At 39.1% G+C, this 10,000-nt stretch overlaps 1 protein-coding gene across 11 annotated transcripts in view; it reads left to right on the top strand.

Annotated features, from left to right (window-relative positions):
- Positions 1-10,000, top strand: part of b3galt1b (UDP-Gal:betaGlcNAc beta 1,3-galactosyltransferase, polypeptide 1b) — a 370,122-nt gene that overhangs the window by 345,978 nt on the left and 14,144 nt on the right. The window lies entirely within an intron of this gene.

The following is a 10,000-nucleotide window of genomic DNA, read 5'->3' as shown; positions in this document are numbered from 1 at the left end:
ATGAGCCTGGGTTGCAAACAATACAAAGATAAAAATAAAACAAAACAAAATAAAATCGGAAAAATTACACAAGGAGAAAGTACTGAACTACTGAAACATATTTAATACGTTATATAAAAGATTTTTTGGTGATGGCAGCTTAAAGACGCCTCTTATATGGAGAATGAAGTCACATGCCTTGCTCAGGTGTGAGTTTTTCCACATACTTCAACAGAGTGTAAAAATCTTGATGGTTCTGTGGGTCTTGTCTGATTTTATTTTGTATTTTCTATTGGATTCAAGTCCGGTGATTGTCTAGGCCATTCTACAGCTTGATTTTTTTTTTCTCTGAAAGCATTTAAGAGTTTCCTTGGCTGTATTTTGGATCATTGTCTTGCTGAAATGTCCACCCTGGTTTCATCTTCATCCTCCTGCTAATGTAGATGTTGAACTGAAGCAACTGATATTAATTTACACTGAGGAAGGGCAGAGATGTTGCTGAAGAACTACTGAGAGATTTCAGCTGCTGTCTGGGCTTTCACTGCCTTTCTACACCTCCCTTTCTTCATGTGTTCAATATATTTCCCCTGTGTCATTTCATATTATTATGCATAACTTAAATTGTATACTAGTTAGATTTGTTTTCTTTGCATATATGGATTTCTTTGGTTGTTACCAACCTCTGAGGAAAATTTCAAATCAACAGCACCTTAAGAAATTTGTTTTTGGAGAAAAACGGTGAGGATTTCCCCCACTGTATGCATATACTATTAGTATAGGAACATACCAGCTCAAAATTCTGATGTATTTAGTTTGTCCCATTTGTAAAAAAAAAAAAATAGCTGTAAAATGTCCCAAATCATTCACTTACGTGAGTTCGCAATGCCCAGGATGCTGCCTAGGATTGTAAACAACAAGGCAGCTCACTAGTGTTTGAAACAGAGCTTTGCATGTTTAATTCTCTCAATTGATTCGGTCTTAGATGGGGGTCCCTGAATAAATCAATTCATATACAAATTCGTCAGCTTATGAAACAAAGCGCCGCGTGTACCTCGCAGTTTCATTCATCTGGAAACAAAAACCAATATGAGTGTTTCCATTAAACTCCTGAAAAAAGAAATTAGCAGATAACAGTCTCATTTACAAGAGCAGCACAGCATATTGGCGCTTGCTATATCATGAATTATGTTTGCAGCAGGATAGTAATTATGCAAGCTATTGATGAAAAACATTAGTTGCAGAGATACCAAGCTGGCTTAGATCAATGTAAGAGAAATTGAAAGTGCTATTATGATTAAAAGCCTGTCTGCTGTACATTCAGCTAATGAAGGGGGAATTGAGAAAAATGACTGGTCATAAATACTTCTTACCATCCATCCATAAAAATTGCATTTTACAGTATGTTGCATATGCGAATAACGTTTCATCGTGAAATCTCTTTAGTTTGTGGCAAACAGTACAGCAGCATCCAGGATGAGTCAGACTGTGTGTTTAGTGAAGCTGCACTTGTAATGAAGATTGACTTTTTGTTGCTGATTATGCATGTTTATGATTCAGAGGATCTTTCAGGATATCTCTTTCGTTACATTTAACTGTTTATAAAAAGCACTTTTTTTAAATACACTATATTAGGCCACTTTATTAGGTACCCCTGTCCAACTGCTCGGTAACACAAATTTCTAATCAGCCAATCACATGGCAGCATTTAGGCATGTAGACATGGTCAAGACGATCTGCTGCAGTTCAAACTGAGCAAAGGTTATTTAAGTGACTGAACGTGGCATGGTTGTTGGTGCCAGACGGGCTGGTCTAAGTATTTCATAAACTGCTGATCTACTAGGATTTTAACGCACAACCATCTCTAGGGTTTACAGAGAATGGTCTGAAAAAGAGAAAATATCCAGTGAGCGGCAGTTCTGTGGGTGCAAATGCCTTGTTGATGATGGAGGTCAGAGGAGAATGGCCAGACTGGTTCCAGCTGATAGAAAGGAAACAGTAACTCAAATAACAACTCGTTACAACCGAGGTCTGTAGAAGAGCATCTCTGAATGCACAACACCTCCAACCTTGAGGTGGATAGGCTACAGCATCAGAAGACCACACAAGGTGGCACTCCTGTAAGCTAAGAACAGGAAACTGAGGCTACAATTCACACAGGCTCACCAAAATTGGACAATAAAAGATTGGAGAAACGTTGCCTGGTCTGAAGAGTCTTGATTTATGCTGTGACATTCGGATTGTAGGGTCAGAATTTGGCATCAACAACATGAAAGCATGAATCCATCCGGCCTTTTATTAACGATTTAGGCTGATGGTGGTGGTGTAATGGTGTGGTTGATATTTTCTTAGCACACTTTGTGCCCATTAGTACCAATTGAGCATCATGTCAATGCCACAACCTACCTGAGTATTGTTGCTGACCATTTTCCACCCCACCCATCTTCTGATGGCTATTTCCAGCAGGATAACGTGCCTTGTCATATAGCGTGAATCTTCCCAGACTGGTTTCTTGAACATGACGATGAGTTGACTCTACTAAAATGGCCTACACATTCACAAGATCTCAATCCAATAGATCGCCATTGGGATGTGGTGGAACAGGAAATTCGCATCATGGAAGTGTAGCCGACAAATCAATAGCAACTGTGTGATGCTATCATGTCCATATAAACCGAAATGTCTGGGGAATATTTCCATTACCTTGTTGAATCTAAGCCACGAAGGATTAAGGTGGTTCTGAAGGTCCAACCCGCTACTAGTGAGGTGTACCTAATAAATTGGCCATTGTTTGACAAATGTGTAGGTTTTAATTTAATAAATAAGCAATTTTAAGTTGATACTGTAAATCCCTTGTTACACTAACACAACACACATTATAAGTCACAAAGTTTGATTGTTTGTCCACATAACACTGATTTTCAATCACAACTAATGACAGCATTTGCTATTTGGAATAAATGTAAATATTTTCTAAGTAATAAATGAATAATAAATTAGTTAATGAATTAATGAATAAACAAACAGATTAATTATTCTTTGACAACATTCATTCATTCAACACTTATGCCTAGTTCAGACTGCGTGATTTTAGCCCCGATTTTGGCTCGCCGACAGGTTTTGAGAAATCGCCGACAAATGCCTGAAATCACAGGCAAATCGCTGCTCGTGCACGTGAGTGACAATCACACTGTATGAACGATCAAAGACGCGATCTGAGAGAATCGCCGATGAGTCGCCGATGCCCGTGAGATATTTGGCGTGCTTAATATCTGGAGCTGTCGGCGATTCAAATCATGCCGTGTGAATTGAGTTTTGACTGAAAATAACATCAGCGATCGCCTACAGCCAATGAGAGAGCAGCTTTCACTTGCGTGTGCGTGTGTGTGTATACCTGCTGCAGGCCAGCGGGAGGCTGGAGGAGAAGTTAAAAGCGCTCTTTTTCGGTTTATTTGGACCCACGAAATGAAGGGAAAACTAGTGGAGGTTTGACAGGACTCAGGAGCAACCGTGTCTGTTTGACGTTTCATACAGAAAGAAATAAGTTTATTACCAACTTAAGTTGAGGAGAAATGGCTAATTCCCTTTAAACCCAGGTGAGCAAACATGTACATGTTCTACCCCATTAAAGGCTTCTTTCTTATTATGTAGTTAATAACAAAAGATATACTACATGTTTTTGGCTGTGAGACGTAGTTTGGATGAAGTTGTCGGCGATTCTCCCTATAGTAAAGTCATGCAATGTAAATGTCCATGTCGCCGAACCATCTTGCAGTGTAAACAAAGCAGCGACGGAACGCTAGCCCAGATAGTCATGCAGTGTGAAAACATCCGTGACACGACTAGTTTGAAAATCATGCAGTCTGAACTCGGCATTAGTCCCGCAGCGGATGCCCTTCCAGCAACCCGACACTAGGAAATACCCATACACTTCCATGGGTTCGGCTGAAAGGGCATTCGCTGCGTAAAATATACTGCTGGATAAATTGGCGGTTTATTCTGCTGTGGCAACCCCTGATTAATAAAGGAACTAAGCCAAAAATAAAATGAATGAATGAATTAATAATTATTATATACTGTTGAGGATAATAATGTATTAATAAAAACTGATTGTTAATAAAAAATATTATTAATAATGTTTATTAACTACATTTTATGAAGGATATGCAATGAGTGATTGGCAGCCTTTTTCTATGCAGTTCCCAAGGTGCTGCTGCATGATTGCCATAGTGTTGCTATGTGGTTCCCGTGGGGTTGTTTTGGTATGATCAACAGGTTGTTTCATTGTGGTCTTTAAGGTGTTGCTTTATGAATGCATGGTGTTGGTATGGTAATTAGTGTTGCTGTAGTTGTGGTCCCCATTGTTTTCACAAGCAGCTCTCAAGGTGTTATTCATTCATTGTTTTTTGTTTTGTTTGTTTGTTTTTTTGTTTTTTCGGGTTACTCTCTTTATTAATCAGGGTTCGCCACAGCACAAGCATATGTTTTATACAGTTGATGCCCTTCCAGCTGCAACTCATCACTGGGAAACTGGCATACACTCTCATTTACACTCATACACTATGGACAATTAAGCTTACCCAATTCACTCATGGACTGCAGGGGGTAAAACAGAGCAGCCGGAGGAAATCTACGCCAACACGGGAAGAACATGCAAACTCTACACAGAAATGCCAACTGACTCAGCCGAGGCTCAAACCAGCAACCATCTTGCTGTGAGGTGACAGTGCTAACCACAGCACCACCATGATGCCCTCAATGTGTTTTTATTTATTTATTTATTTATTTATTTATTTATTTATTTATTTATTTAAATTTCATTATACTTGTGTGTTTGTGTGTGTTTTGATGTGGTGTATCTGAATGCATTGATACACTTTCCAATGACATAAAAGTTGCTAGAACTGCTTCTCTCCATAATGTGATTCGTTTCTGCATGAAACTGGATATTCAGAGGGACAAATTGTTGGCCTGTTATTGTTCAAAATCTTCAGGGGATTGATTGGACTGTTAAGCAATTCAAAAAAAAGCATTCAAAGTGGAAAGCCATCGCACATGCAGAGCAAATTACCAACACGATTTTCCCTTTAGAACGACGTCCATTGATGAATTGCGCACAATAAGAGCAGGGATGTGCATAAAGAAAGTAAATAGGGTCAATTGTGAGTCAGTGTTGACTTTAATCTCGCCGCTTGTATTTACCGTTCCACTCCCGGATTTATTTGCAGCAATTTTAAACCTGCCACAATTTCTTATTAAGTCAATCAAAGGCGCTTTAAAAGCCCTCACAGCGAATCAATAGCATCAAATGCAGTTGCTCCTAGAGTTAGCTTTGAATGTGTCTCGGGCTAAAACTAAGTGATGAATTGAATCCACACACAGCTTATCTGAGCAAAGGCGAGGTCTGGTCTTGTTTTAACAGGGCCATTTGGCCTTTTGAGGTTTTTATCTGCTTTTACAGACAGAGTTTCCTCCCCGTTTTCCCGATAAACATGCTGTGATTGGGAAATTATCTCATTCTGTGTGTGTGTGTGTGTGTGTGTGTGTGTGTGTGTGTGTGTGTGTGTGTGTGTGTGTGTGTGTGTGTGTGTGTGTGTGTGTGTGTGTGTGTGTGTGTGTGTGTGTGTGTGTGTGTGTGTGTTGTGGCAGCTCATCTTGTAGGCTACCTGGAGAAAGATGTTATCTTTGGACAAACCCAGAACTTTCATTTAAGGTTAATATGTTGAAGCTTGCAGCACTAGAATGTGGAAATGTACATTGAAGAACATTGATTTTATCACAACATATCCAGTATAGGTAGTGTGTGTTTGTGGCATTCATTGTCTTTTCGGCTTAGTCTTTTTATTAATCATGGTTTGCCACAGCAAAATGAACCTTCAACTTATCCAGCATGGTTTACACAGCCGATGCACTTCCAGCTACAACCCATAACTGGGAAACACCCATACACTCTCAAATTCAAACATACACTAAGGCTATGTTATGACTATAGCTTATTTATTTATTTTTATAAGGCTTATTGCATCTGTCTTTTTCTTTGCCCCGCCTTTTTTTTGTTGTTGTTGTTATTCCATAAGCTCTCATTCAAATGTGATTCGTGCTCTGATTGGCTGCTAGTCGCGGGCGGCCTATAAAAAGGGACTTCCGGCAGGATTCGGGGAGCTCATTTGTGCTGCGATGGTTGCTGGGAGTGGAGCTCCTGGATTTCCCTTACCCCTTTGGCCGATGACCAACATTCAATCTTGTACCATTGTTCATACATTCAACTTCTCTTTAGAGTTTGAGCTTGTAGGGGTGGCCTGCCTATTTATTTGATTACATTTGACTATGTTTATGGAGGAAGGTAAGCTTCTTGTATTTTTCTTTAAATATTTAAGTAATTTAGTTTGCAGATTCTTTTGTTTGTTATTTTGGCCTTTGGCCACCTTGAAGAGATGCTAATTTAAAATGACAATTTTTTTCTATAATAAATCTATTCAATTACTCTCAACTGAGTGTCCGAGTTTGGTTGTCGACCGAAGGGGATCTTTTGCATCAAGTTTTTGTTTTGTTTGGGAAGTCCACCACCCAAACATATTTGTTATTCCGTTTATTATTCCCATGTTGTTTTCCCTAGACTTAGGGTCTAATAGGCCACTTTAGCTTGTTGAGGGGGAAACCGGAGCACCCGGAGGAAACCCACGCCAACACGGTGAGAAAATGCAAACTCCACACACAAATGCCAACGGATCCAGCCGTGGTTCAAACCAGCAATCTTCTTGCTGTGAGGCAATTGTGCTACCCACTGTGCCACTGTGACACCTGTGTTTGTGACATTTAAAGACAAAATTTGCATTATGACACTGGTATGACACAGGTATTACAAAAAGAGGGTGACTTATGAGAACATTGCTCTTGTTGTTATCATTCAAAATGTTTATAAATCATATGTAATTATTTTTTGTACAGTTTCCTGTAAGGGGTAGGGTTGGGGATAGAAAATACATTTTTCTATAGTACAACCCCAAATCAAAAAAGTTGGGACCGTATGGAAAATGCAAATAAAAAAGTAAGTTGTGATTTCCAAATTTACTTTGACTTGTATTTCATTGCAGACAATATGAACACAAAATATAAAAATTTTTGTCTGGTCAACTTTCACTGGTCACATTTCATTTGTAAAACTTAGGAATGGGCGATAACACAATTTTTTTTATTCAATACAATATTAATACTTTTTGTTAAAATCTTTACGATATCAATACTGATATCGATACCACTTATTATTTAAAATGTTAATGTAATTTTTCTAAATAATGTTAATTAAAAAGGTCATTACGTGTGTGTGTGTGTGTGTGTGTGTGTGTGTGTGTGTGTGTGTGTGGTGTGTTTGTGTGTGCTTGTTTGTGTGTGTGTGTGTGTGTGTGTGTGTGTGTGTGTATTACATTTCCTGTAATTCAGGCCTTCAACATATTCCAAAAAAAATTGGGACAGGAGCAGTTTTGGGCTAGTAATCAGGTGAAGTGGTTAAATAATGATGTGATTTGAAACAGGTGATGTCAACAGGTCATAGTAACTATGATTTGGTAAAAAAAATTGGCAACCAAGAACGCTTTAGTCCTTTAGGAGCAAAGATGGGCCGAGGATCGCCAGTTTGACAAAAACTACTTGAGAAAATTAATTGAGAAAACTATTTTCCTCAAATAAAAATAGGAAGATGTTTGGATATTTCACCTAAAATAGTGCATTACATCATTAAAATATTAAAGGAATCTAGAGGAATTTCTAAGGAAAATTTTAAAGGAATCTAGAGGAATTTTAGTATATAAAGGTCAAGGGCACAAGCCTAGGCTGAACTATTGTGCTCTCTGATCCCTCAAGCACTGCATCAAGAATCCTCACTCATCTGTAAGCGATATCACCACATGAGCAGAGGACTACTTTGGCAAACCTTTGTCGAGTGCCACAATATGTAGTTACATCCACAAATGGCAATAAAACTGTACTGTTCCAAAAGGAGAAGTAGCCCAAATGCCAGGGTCTGTCATGGTATGGGGTTGTGTCAGTGCCCTTGGCAAAGGTAACTTGCACTTGTACAAAGAAATTTTGGAGCACAAAATGCTGCTAACTATTCCAGGAACACCATATTTCAATAGGACAATGCAAACTACATTCTGCACACATTACAAATGATAGGTACTAGGTCAAACCCCGCTTCATTCGCGCATCAAATCCGCTTCATTCACGCATCAAATTCTCTTCAGAACAGACGCGGATTCGCGTGATGAGCAGGGCTTCTGTCTGCCCGGTGACACTAGCTTCATAGCTAAATGGCTAACATGGATTTTATGAAGAAAATAACAGTGTTTATGTGCTTTATGAAGGCTGAAAAACAGTGTCGATACGTTTAGGGCTGTGTCTGAGTCCACTACATACTTTCAGAGGTGCATCCAGCTCTGTGAGCTCATAAACTCCTCCAGAAACTGTACCTGGCTGACGGAGGCTTTCAGCGGTGCTTTTGATGGTGCTTTTGACTGAACCCAGCCCAGCCCAAGCACACCATAGTAATGCCATCTGCTTGCTTATTCTTCATCTAAAATGGTTTTCACGCCATACCTTTGAGCGGACAAAGAGATTTCAGATTGATTTTAAAGTCATTTCACTGATTGACATTTACTTGCACCTGGTCTCCATTGTAATATGAGTTCAGCGTAGTGGGAACGTTTCTTTCATTTCTGCATGGCAGATGGTCAGCAGTTCTGGCCAGCTACTGTAGAGCTTAATGGCAGCGTTCATATCAGCATAAAGCCATAGAGAGCTGCAGCTTTGAAGGTCTTTGCTATTTTAGGAGATTATCGATGCTTATTTAAAGTTGGCTTAAAATCAAATTGACCTGATTTAGTTTCTTAATACTTATTCATATCAGCCCGGGCCCATTGGAAATACATGCCTCAGCCTACATATTTGCAAAACGTTTAATATGTTGCTCTGGGTACGTTTTGTTGCACGTTTCAGATGGCAAATCCACTAGAGGGTGCTGTCTACATTTTTATGAATCAAAAATATGTTACTTTTGATATATTTTGTTGTAGGTTTCAGTCCTTCTTGAGAAGGCGAGGCTTGTCATACAGAACACTTAGACCAGCACACCACAGACCGTTAAGTTAATTTTAACTTAGTAATTTTTTTAATAAAATTTAAATTACAATTTTTAACCCAGTTGTTGAGTTCATCCATATTTGAACATGGGGTTCACACTTAGTAATAGATGTCCTGTGAAGTGCTTTGAAATTTTTTTTATTAGAAATTTGACATTCTCAACTGAAACAAGACATGGCAAGGCATGTAGTAGCTCCTCCCCTTTTTAAAAAACAGCCAATAGCATTTTGTTTTTATCACAGCTTTGCCAGTGAGAGTAGTTGAGATCAAGCGCATCAGGGGCGGGGCATGTCAGATACTAGAGAGCATTTGATTGGTCAGAAGATTTTATGAGAAACTGAATTATTGGATATTTGACACAGTTGTTGTAGAGATTATTAAGCCTTCCTGTAATGATGAATGACCCACACACGAATGCCATTACAATGTTGTGCACACACACTGTGTGCGTTTAACATGTGCTGTTTTTGCTCATTATGTCACAGCAAATATGACAGGATGCACATCAAATGAATAAACATGCTGCTGTATAGAGATCCATTATAGCTAGGCATGGCTGGTGTCTAGAGCCTGAAGCGCAATTGTTTACCAAAGCATGAAACGGCCAGGTCACCTGACTAAAGAGATTCAAAGTACCGGCCATTTCAGAAGCGTTTCGAAACCTGGTGAATCTGTGTTTGATTGACAGGGTCGGGAAAAAAAATCTCATTTAGTTCACCTACTGTGCGTGTGCAAATGTTGCAGCTTTACTGTGGTTGTGTATTATTTAATAAGATGACAGTGACGTTGGGGGCCTCAGCTTTGATTTATTCTGCACATACAGAGCTCAGTTAATATCTTGAAAATCGCGTCTCTTTCTTTTTCCACTCAGGCTCGCGTTAGCGTC

Source organism: Danio rerio, chromosome 9 (assembly GCF_049306965.1).
Source record: "Danio rerio strain Tuebingen ecotype United States chromosome 9, GRCz12tu, whole genome shotgun sequence".
Classification (NCBI taxonomy): domain Eukaryota; kingdom Metazoa; phylum Chordata; class Actinopteri; order Cypriniformes; family Danionidae; genus Danio; species Danio rerio.
This window is presented reverse-complemented; position numbering and strand designations above follow the sequence as displayed.